We start from the raw sequence: 22839 nt of genomic DNA on the forward strand, positions 1-22839 counted from the left end.
GGAGTATCACCCCTGAATGGGAGGCACTTCAGTGCCCTGGGAGCTGGCAGGCCTTCCTTGCCCTCTGCGGGCTTTCTGATGTGTCTGAGAGATGCTGTTACCAATTAAATTATGCCCCCACCCAAGAGCAACAAAAAGCTATGCTGAAGTCCTAAGCACTAGTACCTCAGAAAGTGAGGAAATTTCATTTGGAAATAGATGGTCACTACAGGTGTAATTAATTAAGATGAGGTTACATTGGAGTATCTGTGTAGTGGCTAAGTCATGTCCGACTCTTTTGCAACCACATAGACTCTAGCCCAGCAGGCGCCTCTGTCCATGAGATTTCCCAGGCACGAATACTGGGGTGGGTTGCCATTTCCTTCTCCAGGAGATCTTCCTGACCCAGGGATCAAACCTGTGTCTCCTGTATTGGAGGTGGATTCTTTACCACTGAGCCACCAGGAAATAGCGTGCATGTCTGGCTAAGTTACTCCAGTCGTGTCTGACTCTGTGCAACCCTATGGACTGTTGCCTGCCAGGCTCCTCTGTCCAAGGAATTATCCAGGCAAGACTACTGTAGTGGGTTAATATGCCCTCCTCCAGGGGATCTTCCCGACCCAGGGATCGAACCCACGTCTCTCACATCTCCTGTATTAGCAGGCGGGTTCTTTGCCACTACAGTCACCTGGGAAGCCCACACTGGAGGAGAGCAGGCACCTAATCCAGTATGACCAGTGTCCTCATAAAGCGAGAGCCAGGACTCCCCTGACAGTCCAGTGGTTAAGACTTTGCTTTCCATTGCAGCGGGTGCGGGTTCAATCCCTGCTCGAGGAACTAAGTTCCCACATGCCTGGTGGCCAAAAAACCAAAACAGAAGCAATATTGTAACAAATTTATTAAAGAGTTTTAAAAAATAAATAAAGCAACAACCATGTAAAGACACAGAAGGACACAGGGAGAACTCCATGTGAGGATGGAGGATTGGAGTGATGTGTCTCTGGTCCAGGGACTGTCAAAGAACGATGATAAACCACCAGAAGCTAAGAAGAGGCAAGGAAGGATCCCCTACAGGTTTTAGAGGGAGCATGGCCCTGCAGATTTCTCCAGAATCATAAGACAATCAATTTCTGTTTTAAGCCACTCAGTGCATGGTACTTTGTCACAGCAGCTGTAGGAAACAAATACAGACATCTAGGATTAGGATCTGTGCACTCTACACTACTAGGGCAGGATGCTGCATGCCAGCTGGAAGGGGCCAGGTGGAAAAAGTTTTAAACAGGAATTTCTGACTGGTCCACCCAGGAGTGCAAGGATGATGCCGTCTCAGGGCAAGACATCGCTCCAGCACCCTTTCTCACACCTCCGATTTTGCCCTGAGGACCGGCTGGCCTGGGCTGGCTCCTCATTAACTTTGGCTCCCTTTGCAACAAGCTGGCCGCTGAGCCAGGATCACAGTGGCTCTGCTGTTACTCAATACCAGTGACCGTAGGGGTGCTGGGGAGAGAGAGGAGCCTCAGAGACCCCCAGGCTAAGCTTCTGAATCTGCTCTGGCAGGATCTAGAGCACTAAATTCTGGGGACGAGCTGGGGTGTATTTGCGGTCCAAGTTGTGGGGCCACCCAGCTCACATAGATGCCCCTCCCTCTACCTGTGCCTCCCCCCACTTGCCCACTTGGCAATCCTCTGCTCATTCTTTGCAAAGCAGGTCACCTCACCTCCTGCTCCAGCAGGTAAGTTCATCACTCCCTCCTTTGTGCCATCCTGGACCTCCTCCACACATTCCTCTATTACATTACAGCTCATTCTAGAAGATTCGTTCGGTGGACCGTGACCTCCTTACAGATAGGGACTGAGTCTTTCATCTCCGACTCCCTAGGGCCCAGCACTGCAGCCCACACCAGCGATGCTTTACAGCTTCCATGGAGCTTCCATGTGCATTAACTATCCCAACTGCGGACCGAATGTTAGAACATTACTGCTTATTCCAGGGCAAAATCTGCCTCCTGGGATAATTTGATTTGTAGCTGGTGATCTCTCTCATTAAACAAAGAGCTCCCTGAGAGAGAAATGCTAGTTCTTCGCCCTCCGATGGTCCTAACCCCAATTACACAGAAGTCACCTTCAGTAAATGCAACTTCAGCTTTTGCTGCCCCCACACTTCCTGCTCTCAGGGAAGCACACTGATAACCCCATTACATCTGTCTGGTGCTTTCTGACTTGAGTATCTCCAGGGAACCAGGCAGTCCAATTTATTTAATGCTACGTGATCTGTTGCACTCACACCACATTTTATGATCTAATTTGATTTATTATAGACATGATACGGCTCTGTTTCTCTGAAAAACAGGTCACCTCTTACACTAGTTACTTAGCCATTAGCTGTCTCCTAGCCGACAAGAGTGGGGACTTTTACATCTCTTTTTCTAGTAATGGATAATAGTGCCTCCCAGGATAAGAATCAAAAACCTTAGTAATATTCATAGCTTTTGACTCAGCAATTCCACTTCAAGCAGGTAACCCTAGGAAAATGGCCAAAGATTTACACAAAGGAAGGTTTCAGGGACACTCTTCATATTCAGCAGGGAAAACCTCACTAGGTAATTCAGCACAATTTCTCCAAAGCAAACATGGGGAACACAGCTGGCCACAGAGCATCAGCAGGCCTGGACCTAAGTTTGTAATGACGTGGAGAAATGGCGACCTCTCCAACTCACTAAGCACTAACAGGTCGTGAGGCACGCCATGCCCCGAGGGCCTGGGAGATAAGCCAGACTGCAACAGCCCCTTGTCTCTCTAGTTTCGGGGCGGTCTCCCAAGCAGAAGCCCTCCAGTTTCCTGGTCTTCCAGCTATCTCCAAGCCCTATCTGGGAAATTGTCTGGTTCAAAGGGTAGCTCACCAGATTTAGTCTAGACGGTGGTCCATCCCTCACAATCTAATAAATGCCCCCTCACCCTCACCCCATCACCCTACGAGATACCAGTCAGCTTTGTTCCTCTGCTCTTTGGAGACTCAAAAGTGTCATCTCCTAAGCTGTTCTTCGAAGTTCCTCTCTGCCAGGCCTGTGTTTAAACAAACACAGACAGCCCGTTTACTGCTCCCCTGTAGCAGTAAATCAATTCAGCGTGTCATATGGCTTATCGGTCAGATTCTTTGGGGTGCAAGTAACAAAAACACCCTCCAAGAATTTTCAACCAGGGCTTCCCTGGGGCTCAGCAGTAAAGAATCCACCTGCCAATGCAGGAGACACGGATTCAGTCCCTGATTCGGGAGGATCCCACATCCAGCAGAGCAACAAAGTCCTTGAGCCACAACTATTGGGCCTGTGTCCTAGAGCCCAGGAGCCACAACTACCGAGTCCACAAGCTGCAGCTACTGAAGCCCAAGCACCCAGAGCCCGAGTTCCACCACAACAGAAGCCACTGCAGCGAGCAGCCCATGCACCGCAACTAGAGAGCAGCCTCAGCTCCCTACAACTAGAGACAAGCCTGCACAGCAGCGAAGACTCAGCACAGCCAAAAATAAATAAATAACATGATCTTTTTTCAATAAATTTTTCAACCAACACAAGAAAGAAGGAAGGAAAGTAGGAAGGGAGGGATGGAGGGCAAGAAAGCAAAGGAAAAACAGAAGAAAAGGGGAAAAGAACGTGGAAGAAGGGAGAAATCTAGCAATAAATTATTTCCTCTGTGCTTTACTTTCACTGCCTGCTTTCTGAGTGTTGGCTTCATGCTCGGTTTGCCTGTCCATCCTTGTGTAACAGCAAAAATGGCCACTAGCTGCTCTGAACTTACATCACCTTCCCAACTAACGATTCCATCAGTGATCATGTGGGGTGGGGGATCAGAAGTGTGGGCCTGGGGCAGCCCATCTCTTTTTTACTGGTTCCAGGAAATATATCAACGAAGGCTTTGGGTAGCCTGTCTTGGGTAATGTGCTGAACCCTAAACCAATCACAGTGGCCAGAGGATCTCTGCACATGTGTATGACATACATATACATAAATATGCACATCATAGGTCCACCCTTGGTGCCAGGGAGTGAGGTGGGCCTCATCTGAACTCCATGGGACTAAGAATCAAAGGTGGTTCCCTGAAGACATGCTAGACAAAGAAGAAAGCCAGTCCTTTCTGCTTGACCAGCCCTGCCCCGATCACCATCTGTCCCGTCCATAGGCTCCCCAGTCTCCCCTGCATTTGGTCAGGAGTCAGCCTCACTGACTGACAAGGTAACCCCAGTCCAAGGTGGTTGTCAGGTTCCTCCATGCTGCTCCTGACGTCAGATCTGGGTCTACTCTTAGACCCAGCAACGGCTGCTATGGGGGAGATTCTTAGAGTTTGCCCGAGTCTGGCTTCACCCACAGTGAAGTCCCTCCATCTGCCTCTAGGAGGGATCACTGAGGCAGGCTCTGGACAGAGGCAGGAGTTCCATGGCTGCCTGGGTGGTGTGCAGCTTGTGCCCTGCTCAACCTTAGCTCGCCAAGTCGGGCCCTGACACAGGTCTGCATCTACCCCGAGGAAGGGACAGCCTGCTCACAACTCATCAGGCTCTTTACAGGCTAACACCTGCTCAGATGGTAAAGAATCTGCCTGCAATACAGGAGACCCAGGTTCGATCACTGGTTTGGGAAGATCCCTTGGAGAAGGAAATAGCAACCCACTCCAGTATCCTTGCCTGGAGAATCCCATGGACAGAGGAGCCTGGCAGACTACAATCCATGGGGTCACAGAGTCGGACACGACCGAAGCGACTAACACACACAACCACATGCCTGCAGCTCATGGACAGATAAGGGGAGACAGGATGCCCCAAGGCTGATCCAGGGAGAATTTCAAGGCTTGGACTTTAGACCCAAGACACCTGGCTTGAGTAACAGAATGATTGTCTTATGCGGTACTTTTATTGTTTCTCGGTGTGACATCACCAAACGCTGGGAACTAACACAGGAAGACATGGGAGCAACAACCAACCACCTGAATGTGTCCTTTTTCATTTCTATCCCTTGCACTGCTTTCAGCTGCTCAGGGACCAGACCAAAATGAAAGAACTTTCAGCAGGAGCCAAGGAATCATTCTTGCCCAGCCTTGAAACCCAGACCAGACACCAGTCACCCAAGCCCCCCAACTAGTGGTAAGACTCCTGCCCAAAGGCTGAAAGCAACTAAGCAAAGCTTCCAGAGGAGTTAAAGTGTTAAGTCGCTTCAGTCGTGTCTGACTCTTCGCGACCTCGTGGACTGTATCCCACCAGGTTCCTCTGTCCATGGGATTCTCCAGGCAAGAATACTGGAATGGGTTGCCATGCCCTCATCCAGGGGAGCTTCCCGACCCAGGGATGGAACCTGCGTTTCTTATGTCTCCTGCATTGGCAGGCAGGTTCTTTACCTCTAGCGTCACCTGAGAAGCCCATCAGGAAAGTCATGTATTAATATTATATTCTGAGTACGAATGATTTACATATTTTATCTCATCAAACTCCACAACAGACCCACTCCAATATCTTCTTTTCAAAATGAAAGAAACTGAGGGACTTCCCTGGTAGTCCAGTGTTTAGGACTCTGTGCTTCCACTGCAGGGGGCACGGGTTCGATCCCTGGTTGAGGGACTAAGATCCCATAAGCAGTATGTCATGGCCAGAAAAAAAAGAGAGAGAGAAAAAACCGAGGCTGAACAATTTGTCTGTGATTACAGACCAGCAGCCAACTGAGGGACCCTCTGTCGTCACTCTCCAAGCCTCTTCTTTGATTGTGGGGAGTTCTATCAGGCCCTCCCAGGCCATAGGCTGAAACATGCCATCCTCATAGCATCTGGGTGTGGGGTAACCATGTGACTTCTTTGATTGTGGGGAGTTCTATCAGGCCCTCCCAGGCCATAGGCTGAAACATCCATCCTCATAGCATCTGGGTGTGGGGTAACCATGTGACTTCTTTGATTATGGGGAGTTCTATCAGGCCCTCCCAGGCCATAGGCTGAAACATCCATCCTCATAGCGTCTGGGTGTGGGGTAACCATGTGAGGAACAGGTGAGGTGACCTGGCACCTCCAGAACATTCCCTGGGCTCCTACTCTCTGGTCCCAAAGACAAGAAAGGCAGGAGCCCCAGCTCCAGGGTTTTCCTCCTCTGTGAGTTCTCAGAGGAGCTGCTCACGGGGGTAGCAGGATAAGGCTCCCATTCAGACAGAATTTCTCAGCCATGGGAGTTAAAAGATGAGGATATCAGATTGGCTCTGACGTTCTCTGACTCCCCAGGTAGGATTGTTTTCATTGTTGCGTTCCAGGTTTTGTAGAAAATTCTACTTTTTCTACACTCAAAGCAAAATCTGAATGCCCTTAAGAGGAGGTGTGGGTCCCTTTGGAATGGTTCCTCATACTTTCCCCTTGGCTCCAGAACAGTCCACTGAGCTGTCTCACAGAACAGATGCCAGGATGGAAAGGACCCCATGAGCAATATAAGCTCTAGCTCAACAGTGTCAGTGTTGGCCCAAGTTCTGTCGTCCACATTCTGCTCCACCCTGTCACTATGTGCTTTGTCCTCGGATAGGCTTTTGAGGGGGTGTCTTATTCTTTCTAAGGAATGAAAGCTCTCTTGGAGGCCCCCAGCAAACACCCTTCTTTGCCCATCATGGGCAAGGAAATCACCATATTGAACTTAAACTAATGGCCAAGGGATGAAAAATGCCAGGAGGTCAAATACCCTGACCACTATAGCCTTCAAATTTAGTACCTGTGGGCTCCTCTGTGTACTGAAGCCAGGGCAGGATAACACTTTACAGAGCCCATCAGGGTCCTAAAAGTGTGTCTAGAGTGCTCCGGTGGGGCTTCTCCTCTTTCTATTCTTGAGGCATCCCTGTTTTGTACCTGCTAAATCACTTGGTCGTTCGGCAAGCCTGGAACAGTTTTCCATAAACCTCCTGTAACAGCTGAACCCCAGGGTATTTTAAGTCTTGATAATGAACGTGTGTGTGTATGCTCACCTGCTCAGTCATGTCCATCCATGAAGCCTGCCAGGCTCCTCAGTCCATGGGACTTCCCAGGCAAGAATACGAGAGTGAGTTGCCATTTTCTGCTTGGGGGCAACTTCCCGACCCAGAGTCTACTACATCTCCAGAGTCTCTGACATTGGCAGGCAGAGTCTTTACCACTGAGTCACCTGGAAAGCTGATAATTAATAAGCAGAGTCAATATGCTTTCAAAGTTTGAGCTCACCCCTTGTTAGGACAATAGAATGCTGTCCCATCTTACTGCAGTCTGGAGGAATGCACTTCAATCAAGGCACACACTCAGTTCTGTCTTTACCTGGTAGGGTAAGATGTAAAGGAGTGCATTCAGGCTCCTCGAAGGTCCTGCTGAAAAAATTATGTAATGTAAATGAACTAGATAATTCACATCCCCATTCATCTTTTCCATGGAGTACAAAAAGGGATCAGAGATGTTCTGGGGCATCCCTTCAAATTGATAAAATTCTATGAGTTCGTAAGAATGTGGGTTTTTTCCTCACTAACTAACTATAGGTGTTTCTTAGTATCACTCCTCACCAAATACCACCATCTTCCTCTCTGGCAGTAGGTCTCATGTGTGAGAAAACATTTACACATTCCCACTGCACTGGACTGTTTTTTTCCCACTGTTACATTGCAGGTGGGGTGGGGTTGTAGACTTTGCTGATAATCAGTAGCTCTTTAAAGAACTATAAATCCATGATTTCAAACAGTAAAATCTATTTTAATCTGCTTTCAGCAAATATAACACACATTCCATTCAGGGAGAAAGAAAAGACGATTGTATTAGTTTAGGGCTTCCCCTTCAGTCTCTCCTAATGCTGAGTGTTTAGAAATCCCTGAGATCAAAGCCCTCCAGATGTATCTGCAGATTCAGGTAAAACAAACCCAGGAGAGGGCAGCGGAGCAGTACTTGGCAGAGCGTGGCCTCTGCACACTCCACCCACGCCACCTGAAGGGAAGGCCCACTCTGTACTTACGGGCTGCCTCTGCAGAGTGCCAACATTTTTTAAAGGCTGGATTTAAATCAGACAGAGCCAAGATTCAACCCCAGGTCTCACTCCAAAACTGTTTTCACTTTGCAAAAATCCTATGCTGTTGATATTCTACCTAGAAAACCCAAAAGAATCCACTGGAAATCTATCAGAACCACAGAGAAAGCTCAATAAGTTGATTACTTTTAAAATAACTTTAACCTCTTCAGATAACATAATGAAAAAATTGCTGTTTATGGTACTTGCCAAAATTAGGATGACTCCTTCTCTGCACAATGTTTCTAGAAAGAATCAAAAGAAGCTAGTGACAGTGGCTGCTCCTGGGAGGAAAACTAGGTGACCAGGAATAGGAGTAGTTCACTATATTTGTGAACTTTTGATCATTGTGCCAATAGGTAATATGCATGTTACCTACAGAAAATAAATAAGTTTCCATGTGAATTAATAAGCAGTGGGGCAAAAACTTCAGGACACTAAGAGGACATTAAGAAATCAGGACATTAAGAAATACCATTGAGTTATTCTGTCACTTCTCCTTTACTTTCTATATGAAACAATATCAAACAATATTCCAGTGCTATCTGATAGATTTCAACCCTTTCTAATGAAATCTACTGTTTCTTCAAATGTCTTAGAAGATAGGAACCGCCTCTATTTTTGAGGGATAAATAACAGATGGAGAAACAATGGAAACAGTGAGAGACTTTATTTTCTTGGGCTCCAAAATCACTGCAGATGGTGACTGCAGCCATGAAATTAAAAGACGTTGCTCCTTGGAAGAAAAGCTATGACAAGTCATACCTTGAATATGTTCTGACAGCATATTAAAAAGCAGAGACATTACTATGCCAACAAAGGTCAATCTAGTCAAAGCTATGGTTTTTCCAGTAGTCATGTATGGATGTGAGAGTTGGACTATAAAGAAAGCTGAGCGCCGAAGAATTGATGCTTTTGAACTGTGGTGTTGGAGAAGACTCTTGAGAGTCCCTTGGACTGCAAGGAGATCCAACCAGTCCATCCTAAAGGAAATCAGTCCTGATTATTCATTGGAAGGACTGATGCTGAAGCTGAAACTCCAATACTTTGGCCACCTGATGAGAAGAACTGACTCACTGGAAAAGACCCTGATGCTGGGAAAGATTGAAGGTGGAAGGAGAAGGGGACGACAGAGGATGCGATGGTTGGATGGCATCACTGACTTGATGGAGATGAGTTTGAGCAAGCTCTGAGAGCTGGTGATGGACAGAGAAGCCTGGTGTGCTGCAGTCCATGGGGTTGCAAAGAGTCAGACACGGCTGAGCGACTGAACTGAACTGGGGGAAAATTTGCTTTGGTGGAGAGTGTATTGCTATATTTTTTTAGGTTGAGATCTAATTACTTCGGTTTCAGAAGGTTCGATGTGCATATTTCTTTCTTTCTTTTTATTTGTTTATATGTTATTTTATTTTTGGCTGTGCTGGGTCTTCGTTCTGCACGCAGCATTTTCTCTAGCTGTGGCGAGTGGGGGCTACTCTCTAGTTGCAGCGTGCAGGTTTCCTGTTGTAGCAGCTTCTCATTTCAGAGCACAGGCTCTAGATGTGTAGGGTTCAGTAGTTGTGGCACGTGGGCTTACTCTGCCACACGTGGGATCTTCCCTGGACTTGGTATTGAATCCATGTCACCTACATTGCAAGGCAGACTCTTAATTACTGGACCACCAGGGAAGCCCCTTTCTCTATTTTAAGAAAAAGAACTATTAAATAATAAGATATAATGTGTGGCAGAAAGAGTTCTCATAGAAAAATCATGCAAGCATTTAGATGTTCTATTCTCCACAATTACTAAATTTCTCTTTTGCAAAAGGTACACACAGATTTTGGGCATCTCCAGTGCTTTTGAGAAGAAAATCATGTGTGATTTAAGTAGAAGTGTCCTTAGGCATAGTGTGCCAACCCCTTGTGTTTCCCAGGGGAAGAAACATTATTCACTGCATGACATAAGGAGGCTTTAGTTATAGAAAAATGGAGGAGCTCCCTGTGGTCCGATGGTTAGGACCCAACAATTTCACTGCTGAGGGCCTGGGTTCAATCCCTGGTCAGGGAACTAAGATCCCAAAAGTCCTGCAGCATGGCCAAAAAGAAAGGAAAAACAAAAAATGGACCAAGAGTCACTTAGAATAGATAATATTTACAACAGCAACCAAAAATAATAATAATAATACCAAGAAATAGTTTTAATAAGAACTGTGCAGATTGGGCAGAGCTGTCTTGATTCGTATTCATGGATGCCGGTACTGAATAGTAGGACATAAATGGAAGAGTGCTCTCTTGCCTACTGAGTGTTTGCAGCATTGGTTTTCAGCCCTACTCCTGGATATTTTTATTTCAGTGATCTGGTTTTGGACGTTCACCACGCAATTCATGTAGCCAGGGTCAGCAACTCTGGTTTACAGCCTTACTTTGAAATTTTCCAGGAAAAATTGTTAAAATGAGTCAGGGAATGGGCTTTTTTGCTAATCTTCAATCTCAGAATATAAAAAATTCATTAAGGCAAATGTAGGATAAAACTGGAGAAGGCAATGGCAACCCACTCCAGTGTTCTTGCCTGGAAAATCCCATGGATGGAGGAGCCTGGTGGGCTGCCGTCTATGGGGTCTCACAGAGTCCGACACGACTGAAGCAACTCAGCGGCAGCAGCAGTGCAGATTGGAGGGAAAGAGAGGGAGAAAATCAGAAAACTTTTCTGAGGACTATAAAACAAGGACCTGAACAAATGGAGAGAATCGCAGAAAGTCATGGCAAAGTGCTCAGACCCGGCGGTCACTGTGATCTGGGGATCTGCGATGTTTATAAACTGCTCACATATGGAAATGGGGATAGCACTGACAGCACCCACTCCAGAAGACTGCAATAAGGAGATTCCTACTCCTTCCTGGAGAAGGGGGACTGCTTCCTGTGATACATTATACCTGTCTTCACGAAGGATAAAGATGCCAGCGTTTTAATGAAGCAAATGGGGCTGGACAAGCTGGGCCTAAACTTGCGATGAGCTGTATTTTCTTATCAAGTCTCCACCGTGAGTACTTGTCCCATGTCCACAGTCTTCTCATATATGGCTGCTGGACTAGTCAGCGTTCTCTAGAGAAACTGAACCAGATATACACAGAGAGATTCATTTTAAAGAACTGGCTCACATGACTGTGAAGGCTGGCAATCTGTCTGAAATCTGTAGGGCAGGCCAGCAGGCTGCAAACTCAGGCAGAATTTCGATGCTGCAGTCTTGAGGCAGAACTGATTCTCCAGGGAAACCTCGGGCTGTGCTCTTAAGGCCTGCGAGTGACTGGATGCAGCCCACTCACATCGTGGAGGGTCATCTGCTTTCATTAAAGTCATTTAACTGAACATCACTAGAGAAGATGTTTTTCCCAGTGGTGTCTCAGGGGTACACAATCCATCTGCCAATGCAGGAGACTCGAGTTTGATCCTTGGATCAAGGAGACCCCCTGGAGAAGGAAATGGCAACCTACTCCAGTATTGTTGCCTGGGAAATTCCACGGACAAAGAAGCCTGGTGGGCTACAGTCCATGGGTTTGCATACAGTCAGACATGATTAAGCGACTAAACAACAAGAGAAGATGTTAGTGACACCTCAAATGCAGAAGTGAAATTAAAAGATGCTTGCTCCTTAGATGAAAAGCTATGACAAAACTAGAGCAGAGTCATTATTTGCCAACAAAGGTCCAAATAGTCAAAGCTATGGTTTTTCCAGTAGCCATTTTTGGATTTGAGAGTTGGATCATAAAGAGCTGAGCACCAAAGAATTGATGCTTTTGAACTGTGGTATTGGAGAAGACTCTTGAGAGTCCTTTAGACTACAAGGAGATGAAACCAGTCAGTTCTAAAGGAAATCATTCCTGAATATTCATTGGAGACCCTGATGCTGAAGCCGAAACTCCAATACTCTGGCCACCTGATGCAAAGAGCCGACTCACTGGAAAAGACCCTGATGCTGGAAAAGATTGAAGGCAGAAAGAGAAGGGGACAACAGAAGACGAGATGGTTGGATGGCATCACTGACTCAGTGAATGTGAGTTTGAGCAAGCTCCGGGAAATGGTGAAGGCCAGGGAAGCCTGGTGTGCTGCAGTCCATGGGGTCGCAAAGAGTCGGTCACGACTGAGTGACCGAACCACAAAAGACTAGTGTTTGACCAAACACCTGGGCACCAAAGCCCAGTCAAGTTGATGCATAAAACTGACCATCCCAGCCAACTCCCAGCTACAAGGGGCTTTCTGGACCCACCACACAGACCATCTTCCCTTCTCTGATTCACCCCCAGGGGGCTAGCATTTCTCTTTTCAGACCCTCCTAACCCAAAAGGAGTGATAACATCCCACTTTCCTGTACTCTATCTGACTATCTTCAGTGGTCCCTAGTGCCTCCCAAGATATTTCACACACACACAACCTACTTCTGGAGGGAAGAGCTACTTCAAGGACTCAAAAGTGATTTATCCTCCAAATGCCAACCAAAGTGGCTTTCTGGCTCCTTTCTCACTGGAGAAGGGACAGAGAAGAAAAGGAAAACATGTATGCCGATTTAACCTCTAGTGGGACAGTCACCTACATATAGTCGAAAAACAAAAGGCAAACAACCTAAATTTCAATTTTTAAGAAGGCTCATCTATGTAAGAGATGGGTCATGGTGGAGAGTTCTGACAAAATGTGGTCCACTGGAGAAGGGAACAGCAAACCACTTCAGTATTCTTGCCTTGAGAACCCCATGAACAATATGAAAAGGCAAAAAGATAGGACACTGAAAGATGAACTCCCCAGGTCAGTGGGTGCGCAATATGCTTCTGGAGATCAGTGGAGAAACAACACCAGAAAGAATGAAGAGACGGAGCCAAAGTGAAAACAATGCCCAGTTGTGGATGTGACTGGTGATGGAGGTAAAGTCCCAGCTGTAAAGAATAATATTACATAGGAATATGGATGTTAGGTCCATGAATCAATATAAATTAAAAGTGGCCAAACAGGAGATGGCAAGAGTGAACCTCGACATTTTAGGAATCAGTGAACTAAAATGAATGGGAATAGGTGAATTAAACTCAGAATCCCTTAGAAGAAATGGAGTAACCATCATAGTCAACAAAAGAGTCCAAAATGCAGTACTTGGGTTCAATCTCAAAAACGATAGAATGATATCTGTTCATTTCCAAGGCAAACCATTCAACATCACAGTAATCCAAGTCTATGCCCCAACCACTAATGCCAAAGAAGCTGAAGTTAAATGGTTCTATGAAGAACAACAAGGCCTTCTAGAACTAACACCCAAAAAAGATGCCCTTTTCATTATAGGGGACTGGAATGCAAAAGTAGGAAGCCAAGATATAACAGAGTAACAGGCAAATTTGGCCTTGGAGTACGAAATGAAGCAGGGCAAAGGCTAACAGACTTCTGCCAAGAGAATGCACTGGTCATAGCAAACACCCTCTTCCAACATAACAAAAGAAGACTCTACACATGGACATCACCAGATGGTCAATACCAAAATCAGACTGATTATATTCTTTGCCAGCCAAAGATGGAGAAGCTCTATACAGACAGTAAAAAACAAGACCGGGAGCTGACTGTGGCTCAAATCATGAACTCCTTATTGCAAAATTCAGACTGAAATTGAAGAAAGTAGGGGAAACCACTAGACCATTCAGGTATGACCTAAATTAAATACCTTAAGATTATACAGTGGAAGTGACAAATAGATTCACGGATTAGATCTGATAGACAGAGTGCCTGAAGAACTAAGGATGGAGGTTCGTGACATTGTACAGAAGGCAATGATCAAGACCATCCCCAAGAAAAAGAAATGCAAAAAGAAAAAATGGTTGTCTGAGAAGGCCTTACAAACAGCTGAGAAAAGAAGAGAAGCTAAACGCAAAAGAGAAAAGGAAAGACATACCCATTTGAAGGCAGAGTTCCAAAGAACAGCAAGGAGAGATAAGAAAGCCTTCCTCAGTGATCAGTGTAAAGAAATAGAGGAAAAAAATAGAATGGGAAAGAGATCTCTTCAAGAAAATTAGAGATATCAAGGGAACATTTCATGCAAAGATGGGCACAATAAAGGACAGAAGTGGTATGGACCTAACAGAAGCAGAAGATATTAAGAAGAGGTGGCAACAATACACAGAAGAGCTATACAAAAAAGATATGTGACCCAGATAACCACGATGGTGTGATCGCTCACCTAGAGCCAGACATTCTGGAATGTGAAGTCAAGTGGGCCTTAGGAAGCATCACTATGAACAAAGCTAGTGGAGGTGATGGAATTCCAGCTGAACAATTGCAAACCGTAAAAGATGATGCTGTGAAAGTGCTGGACTCAATATGTCAGCAAATTTGGAATACTCAGCAGTGGCCACAGGACTGGAAAAGGTCAGTTTTCATTCCAATTCCAAAGAAAGGCAACGCCAAAGAATGTTCAAACTACCACACAATTGCACTCATCTCACACGCCAGCAAAGTAAAGCTCAGAATTCTCCAAGCCAGGCTTCAACAGCATGTGAACTGTGAACTTCTAGATGTTCAAGTTGGATTTATAAAAGGCAGAGGAACCAGAGATCAAATTGCCAACATCCGTTGAATCATCGAAAAAGCAAGAGTTCCAGAGAAACATCTACTTCTGCTTTATTGACTATGCCAAAGTATTTGACTGTGTGAATCACAACAAACTGGAAAATTTTCCAAGAGATGGGAATTCCAGACCACCTGACCTGCCTGCTGAGAAATCTGTATGCAGGTCAAGAAGCAATAGTTAGAACTGGACATGGAACGGCATACTGGTTCCAAAAAGGGAAAAGAATACATCAAGGCTATATATTGTCACCCTGCTTATTTAATTTATATGCAGAGTATATCATGGGAAATACCAGGCAGGATGAAGCACAAGCTGGAATAAAGATTGCTGGGAGAAATATCAATAATCTCAGGTATGCAGATGACACCATCGTTAAGGCAGAAAGTGAAGAACTAAAGAGCCTCTTGATGAAAGTGAAAGAAGAGAGTGAAACAGTTGGGTTAAAACTCAACATTCAGAAAACTAAGATCATGGCATCCAGCCCCATCACTTCATGGCAAACAGATGGGGAAACAATGGAAACAGTGACAGACTATTTTTGGGGGCTCCAAAGTCACTGCAGATGATGACTGCAGCCGTGAAATTAAAAGACGCTTGCTCTTTTGGAAGAAAAGCTATGACCAACCTAGATGGCATATTAAAAAGTAGAGACATTACTTTGCCAACAAAGGTCTGTCTAGTCAAAGCTGTGGTTTTTCTAGTAGTCATGTATGGATATGAGAGTTGGACTATAAAGAAGGCTGAGCGCCAAAAAATTGACGCTTTTGAACTGTGGTGTTGGAGAAGACTCTTGAGAGTCCCTGGGACTGCAAAAAGATCCAACCAGTCCATCCTAAAGAAAATCAGTCCTGAATATTCATTGGAAGGACTGAAGCTGAAGCTAAAACTCCAATACTCTGGCCACCTGATGCAAAGAACTGACTCATTGGAAAAGAACCTGATGCTGGGAAAGATTGAAGGTGGGAGGAGAAGTGGATGACAGAGGATGAGATGGCTGGATGGCATCACCAACTTGATGGACATGAGTTTGAGCAGGCTCTGGGAGCTGGTGATGTACAGGGAAGCCTGGTGTGCTGTAGTCTATGGGGTTGCAAAGAGTCAGACACAATTGAGCGATTGAACTGACTGACTGATGTAAGAAAGCACTATGCAGTGATTAATGATCTTGTGTGAGATTATTTCTTCACCTAGATTCATAATATAGTAAATGAAAAAATTAGGTACAAAGTAGTATATTCAATATGATCCCAGTTTTGTAATATACATATAATATATAATATAATATACAAACATATATATGTAATTATATACATAAATAATTTCACCTGTATGTATATATTTCATGACTTTATATATAGTCATCTAACACAAACTGTAAGACAAATCATTATTTTATAGACCAGTAATTGAAATAACACTGCCAATTAAATTATGACGCCATCAAGATAGATCTTGATCTTAAAAATGCCAAAGAGTGAAAAAAATGCTTCTTAGAGTTGATAAAATACATATATGTGTATTATTATATTTGCATAGGAAAAAATAGAATGTATTATACCAAGTTAGTAACAGTGGTTATCTCTAGGTGTCAAATAATGGGTAGTTTATTTTCTTGTGATTTTCTGTGCTTTTCATAAATGGGATATTTGGCAATTAGAAAAACAATAAACAAACATTACTCACCCTCTCACTCATCTAACCCTCCTCCTTTTTCTTGTTCCCTCTTCTATTCTCTTCAGGTTCTTCGTCCAGACGCCAGAGCAGTGCCATGCTGAGCCAAACTGGAGCCTGAGGAGAAAGGAAATTGGCTTTAATGCAAGCAGACTCATCAATGATACTTTCCAAGTATAATTCTTCACTTATTTGTTTCATTTTCAGTTGAGACTGCCATGTTTAACAATTTCTCTTGGTCAAGTGATGATCTTAAATACATTTTAATTAACTTAAGCTGAAGTAAAATCAGCATCACCGACTCAATGGACATGAGTTTGAGTAAGCTCCAGGAGTTGGTGATGGACAGGGAAGCCTGGTGTGCTGCAGTCCATGGGGTTGCAAAGAGTGGGACACAGCTGAGTGACTGAACTGAACAGAAGTAAAATCATAGCAAATACTGTCTTGGTATAAAGAAAATATTTAATACTAAAATAATATTATGAGTTTTAATATACCTTTTATTCTTTTCAATATTTTTTCAATTAATTTAACATGCTAGAAAAAATAACCATTTTAAAAATACAGACAAGTGTGGATAGGGAATTACAGAGCATCCCAGTGGTTAGGACTCGGCACTCTCACTGCCGAGGACCCAGGTTTGATCCCTGGTCAGGGAACTAAGATCTCACAAGCCTAATGGTGAAAACAAACAAAAAAAAAAACTAATAGGAAAAAAAGCCCATGGATGTAGAGTTTTTTCCTTTTACCTCAGGCTCCAACATGGCTCAGCAGAGCACTACTCTTTATTTTAAATTGTTCATATTTTATTCACCAGAGATTTTTTTTTTATCAATTTTGATTCTTTTTTTACTTAAAAGATTTTATTTATTTATTTATTTATTTATTTATTTTGACTGCACTGGGTCTCAGTTGCAGCACATGGGATCTTCCATCTTTGGGCATGAGGCATGAGAAGTCTTTAGTTGCAGCATGTGGGATCTAGTTCCCTGACCTGGGATCGAACCCAGTCCCCCTGCATTGGGAGGACTGAGTCTTAAGCCACTTTACCACAAGGTAAGTGCCTTGATGTTTTCGATAATACATTGTATATACCAAGAGAACGCACTGGTCATAGCAAAACCCTCTTCCAACAACACGAGAGATGACTCTACACATGGACATCACCAGATAGTCAATACCAAAATCAGACTGATTATATTCTTTGCAGCCAAAAATGGAGAAGCTCTATACAGTCAGCAAAAACAAGTCTGGGACCTGACTGTGGTTCAGATCATGAGCCCCTTATTGCAAAATTCAGACTGAAATTGAAGAAAGTAGGGGAAACCACTAGACCATTCAGGTATGACCTAAATCAAATTCCTTAAGATTATACAGTGGAAGTGACAAATAGATTCAAGGAATTAGATCTGATAGGCAGAGTGCCTGAAGAACTATGGATGGAGGTTCATAACATTGTACAGGAAGCAGTGACAAAAACCATGCCAAAGAAAAAGAAATGCAAGAAGGCAAAATGGTTGTCTAAGAGGTCTTACAAATAGCTGAGAAAAGAGAAGCAAAAGGCGAAGAAGAAAGGAAAAGACATATATATTTGAATGCAGAGTTCCAAAGAACAGCAAGGAGAGATAAGAAAGGCTTCTTAAGTGAACAATGCAAAGAAATAGAGGAAAACAATGGAATGGGAAAGACTAGAGATCTCTTCAAGAAAATTAGAGGTACCAAGGGAACATTTCATACAAAGATGGGCACAATAAAGAACAGAAACGATAAGGACCTAACAGAAGCAGAAGAGATTAAGAAGTCGCAAGAATACACAGAACTGCACAAAAAAGATCTTAATGACCCAGATAATCACAATGGTGTAGTCACTTACTTAGAGCCAGACATCCTAGAGTGTGAAGTCCAGTGGGCCTTAGGAGGCATCACTATGAATAAATCTAGTGGAAGTGATGGAAGTGACTGGAAAAGGTCAGTTTTCACTACAATCCCAAAGAAGCGCAACGCCAAAGAATGTTCAAAATATCATGCAATTGCACTCACTTCACATGCTAGCAAGATAATGCTCAAAATCCCTCAAGATAGACTTTAATAATAAGTGAACCAAGAACTTTCAGATGAACAAGCTGGATTTAGAAAAGGCAGAGGAACCAGAGATCAAACTGCCAACATCCATTGGATCATCGAAAAAGCAAGAGAATTTCAGAAAAACATCCACCTTGCTTCACTTACTACATGAAAGCCTTTGACTGTGTGGATAACAACAAACTTGGAAAATTTTTAAAGATATGGGAATACCAGATCACCTTACCTGTCTCCTAAGAAATCTGTATGCAGGTCAAGAAGCAACAGTTAGAACCGGACATGAAACAATGGACTGGTTCAAAATTGGGAAAGGAGTATGTCAAGGCTGTATATTGTCACCCTGCTTATTTAACTTATATGTAGAGTACAACATGCAAAATGCTGGGCTGGATGACTCACAAGCTGGAATTAAAATTGCAAGGGGAAATATCAATAATCTCCTATATTCAGATGACACCAATTTAATGGCAGAAAGTAAAGAGAAACTAAAGAGCCTCTTGATGAGGGTGAAAGAGGAGAGTGATGGGGCCAGATGCCATGATCTTAGTTTTTTGAGTGTTGAGTTTTAAGCCAGCTTTTTCACTCTCCTTTCACCTACATCAAGAGGCTCTTTAGATCTTCTTTGTGTTCTAACATTTATTGAGTGCTTACTGTAACTGGGCACTGGGTTAAACATTTTACTTATTTAATCTAACAATGCAACCATAATTAATATTGTACCTTTTTAGGGATGAGGAAGTTGAAGCCCACAGAGGAGTGAACTGTCATGCATGAGTGATTGTGGCAGAGCTTGGAACAGCTCTGTTTGGGCTCCTAAAACATTTCTTGCTTTTTTAAAAAGTATTTATTTATTTATTTATTGGCTGTGTCAATAAATAGTTGCAACAACTGGGATCTTTCGTTCAGCTCACGGTCTTGGTCTGCCACAGGTGGTATCTTAGTTCTCCAGCCAGGGACAGAACCCAGGTCTCCTGCATTGGAAGGGGGATTCTTTTTTTATATATAAGATTTTTTCAATTGAAGGATAATTGCTTTACAGAATTTTGTGGTTTTCTGCCATACATCGATAAGAATCAGTCATAGTACACCCATGTTCCCTCCCTCCTGGACCTTTCTCCCATCTCCCTCCCCATCTGACCCTTCAGCCTGTCCCAGAGCCCCTTGTTGAATTCCCTGAGTCATAGAGCAAATTCCCATTCGTTATCTATTTTACACACGGTATTGTAAATTTTGTCACTCTCTCCATACATCTCCCCTTGTCCCTCCTCTCCTCCTTCCATGTCCATAGATCTGTTCTCTATGTCTGTTTCTCCATTGCTGATGGTTTCTCTTCAGATCCAGGGGAATGAGATGAAAAAGAGGAAGGGGAAATAGGAAGAGGAAAAAGATAAATGGATGTAAACAGAAGAACTCTCCCATTTTCACATCAGTTATCTACTCCACCTGCACAACCCCCTCTAAGGCATCATTAATCCTTACAGATAAACGGAGACAGAAGTTCCAGGGACTGGTAGGCTCCTCCCACGGGGGTACCTGCAGAGGGTGGGGCAGGGGTACAGGCTGCCCTCCCTCCTGCCCTCCCTGGCAGTTTCATGACAGCTTCTCCACAACCGCTCCCTCCCAGGTGGCGGCAGCACATCCTCCTTGTGGGCAAGTCTCCCTCACGCTGCCCCACCCAGAAGTGGGCGTCCCCTCGCCCAGGACCACGTGTACAAGAGACTAGCTAGGGGCCGAGGCTGAAGTCAGTAGCCTCCCAGAGCTGTTCTCATCTGCAGGCTTCCCGTCAGTGCACCACACCACGCTTCCTGCCTTGCTCGGGGGAAGCCCCTGAAGCACACTGTTGTGAAAAGCGAAACTTCAGAATACCCCAAAACAGAATCTAAATTGGCCAAAGATATAAGAATCTGTGGAAAAAAAAAAAGTAAAGAAAAGATATTCACAGAGCTTGCTGAGGCGTGGGAAATCCAGGCCTGTCCTGCAGAAGAGCTCAATGACGGGACGTTTCCGTCATGAGCAGGCAGAGATGATTTCTGGAGGAGAGACGGAAATGAATCTCTCACTGTCTACTTTTCTCTAGTGCTTGTATTTTTTTTTTTAACCAGGTGGCTTTATAACATTTTCAATTACAGAAAACTATTTTAAAGTGGCCTGCCAAAAATAAAATAAAATAAAGTGGCCTGCCAGGCAGTCACCATTCTGTGTGGCTCACCCTCCTGTGAGAAGGCAACAGCTTAGTCAGGGCATGACACATTAGGGGTGGGGTCACACATCCGGTCTACTACATATGCCTCCAAATCATGCAACTCATTGTTCTGAGGACTCAAAGTCACGTTTAAAATCAGAGTCAGCTAAAGTAAAACTGGAAGAGAAATTTGCTTCTGGAATGTGGAGCACACAGCACAGACCAATGCTGCTCCCTTGGGCAGCACCCTCTCAGGGACTCTGGGATGGAGTTAGTGGTCACGACTCTGTCCTGGGGAAGAACTGAGGCAGTGAGTCCAGTCTAGCCCATCACCCTCAGCTCAGGTTGGGTCCTGAATAAGCCTCAACCCCCGAGGGTCACAGAGCAGAGTCAGAGGAAGAGCGAAGCAGAGACCACAGGGTCAGACCCACACAGGAGTGTCGAGCATGCAGAAAGAGAGAAATAAGATGCAGCATCTCACAGTCTGCAACAGGAAATGTCCTTATTCTGTGCAATCAGGCAAGTGACAGTGGGGGCAGCCGAAGCAGTGAGGTTAGAATGAGCCCTGAGGGTCTGTAAAGGAAGCAAAACAGATGATCAAGGCAAACGCTATGTAAAGTCTCTCATTAGAAATTTAAACCCTAGCATGTGAGCATACTCAGTCATGTCCGACTCCTTGTGACCCCATGAAGTGTAGCCCGTCAGGCTCCTCTGTCCATGGGGTTATTATCCCAGCAAGAATACTGGAGTGGGTTGTCATTTCCTCCTCCAGGGGATCTTCCCGACCCAGGGTTCGAACCCATGTCTCCCGCATTGAGATGATGGATTCTTCACCACTGAGACACCTGGGAAGTCCCTTTAAATCCCAGAGTCTCTAATGTGAAAAGAAGGGAATTGAGGGCAGGAGAATTACTCAGCCACTTGGTTGGTATTAAAGGAGGAGACAGGTGAGCAGGCCAAGACTGAGTGGATACCTCCCTTTTCTACTCCTTTAGGAACATCCATCCTTCACCCACTTCCTGATCTAGTGTAGGGGGGCAAGGTCTTCTCTCTGCTCCACTGGCCTCCTCTCTCCAGAATCCATCCCTGGAGAAGCTCTGACCTCCTTCTGAATAGCTCAGTTCTACTGTGGGGTTCCAGATTAGAAAATAAGGTTACTTCTCTCATCCAACTGTTAATCCCCAGTGGCTTCCCCTGTTCTTCTCCGTTCATGTCACAACTGCCTTCTTGCTCAGATCTACCCACCCACACCCCTGCCCCTGGGTCTTATGAACTTAGAAATACAAACTCATTTAAACATCAAGACAAAAGAAAAACAGAATTGGTGGTTGAATTTTCTGCCATAGAACATTTCCAAATTATCGGCTATTTGGAGTGGTCCTTCTCTATTACTGAGACAAGGAGACAAAAGGACCCAAGGACCCAAAAAATTACATCACAGAACCCCGGTGAGCAGCCTGAGGGTGGAGGTGGTAATGAGTCAGAGTGTGGGTTTAAGAACTGAACTTACTTATTTGGATTTTAATTCCAGCTCTGACACTACTTGCTCAGTGATTCTCAAAGTTGAGAATGTACCAGAATTACCTGGAGGGCTTATAAAGGTACAAATTACTGGGCCCCATCCCCCAAGTTTCGTATTATTTAGGTCTGAGGTGGGACCCGAGAATCTACATTTCTAACAGTTTATCAGATGATGGTGAAGCCGTTGGTCTACTTTGAGCCGCACTCTCCAGCAGTGTGGTCAGCCGCCTTCCGTGTATATTCCGGACAATAATCAGTAGTTATTTGCTGGGGCTAGTATTTACCTGAGACCTGGCACATGAAGACATTAGCATTGTTCGTGGCACACGGCAAATGCCCTGCTCTTATTGTTGGATGAAGGGGAGGAATCATTTGGTCAAGACCACTTCTCCCGATGAGAAGCAATCCTGGGACGGAGCCCCAGGGCGCCTCTCTGTCCCGCGGCGTTTCTCTGCTCCCGAGACTCTTCCTCCAGACTCTGAGCGCTGCGGCCACACAGCCACTGAGCCCGCGCGCCGCACGCTGCGGTTCCAAGCACATGCCGGCGGCTCACGCCTGTCGTCTTTGTGATGGCCGGGACCCTCCAATCTTTATCGACGCCCAGAGCCTGGCCGCGGAGACTGGCCCCCGGAACTTGCTGAGATCTGGAGAAGCCGGAGCAGCCGGGATTCCAGCCGCGGCGGCGGGGGCGGGGTGCATGGGCCGAGGGGCGGCCCCGCAGCAAGCCGGCGTTCCGCGGCGCAGAGCAATGCTGGGGAGCTCGGCCCCCGGCACCTGACCCGGGAGGGGCGGGGAGGACGAGC

General features: G+C 45.0%; 1 long non-coding RNA gene across 3 annotated transcripts; it reads right to left on the reverse strand.

Moving 5' to 3' along the window:
• Positions 1-859: 859 nt before the first annotated feature.
• On the reverse strand, positions 860-22409 carry LOC139030830 (uncharacterized). 3 transcript variants are annotated; one of them, XR_011483239.1, is made up of 5 exons: positions 22321-22409; positions 16264-16368; positions 7272-7318; positions 6950-7133; positions 860-1150 (listed from the first exon to the last, which is right to left on the reverse strand). It is a non-coding gene; the product is annotated as an uncharacterized lncRNA (long non-coding RNA). The 3 variants fall into 3 exon arrangements; XR_011483240.1 differs by having other exon boundaries at positions 7272-7321; XR_011483241.1 differs by lacking the exon at positions 7272-7318.
• Positions 22410-22839: the final 430 nt, after the last annotated feature.

The sequence above is a fragment of the Odocoileus virginianus genome, chromosome 24 (genome assembly GCF_023699985.2).
Source record: "Odocoileus virginianus isolate 20LAN1187 ecotype Illinois chromosome 24, Ovbor_1.2, whole genome shotgun sequence".
NCBI classification, from domain to species: domain Eukaryota; kingdom Metazoa; phylum Chordata; class Mammalia; order Artiodactyla; family Cervidae; genus Odocoileus; species Odocoileus virginianus.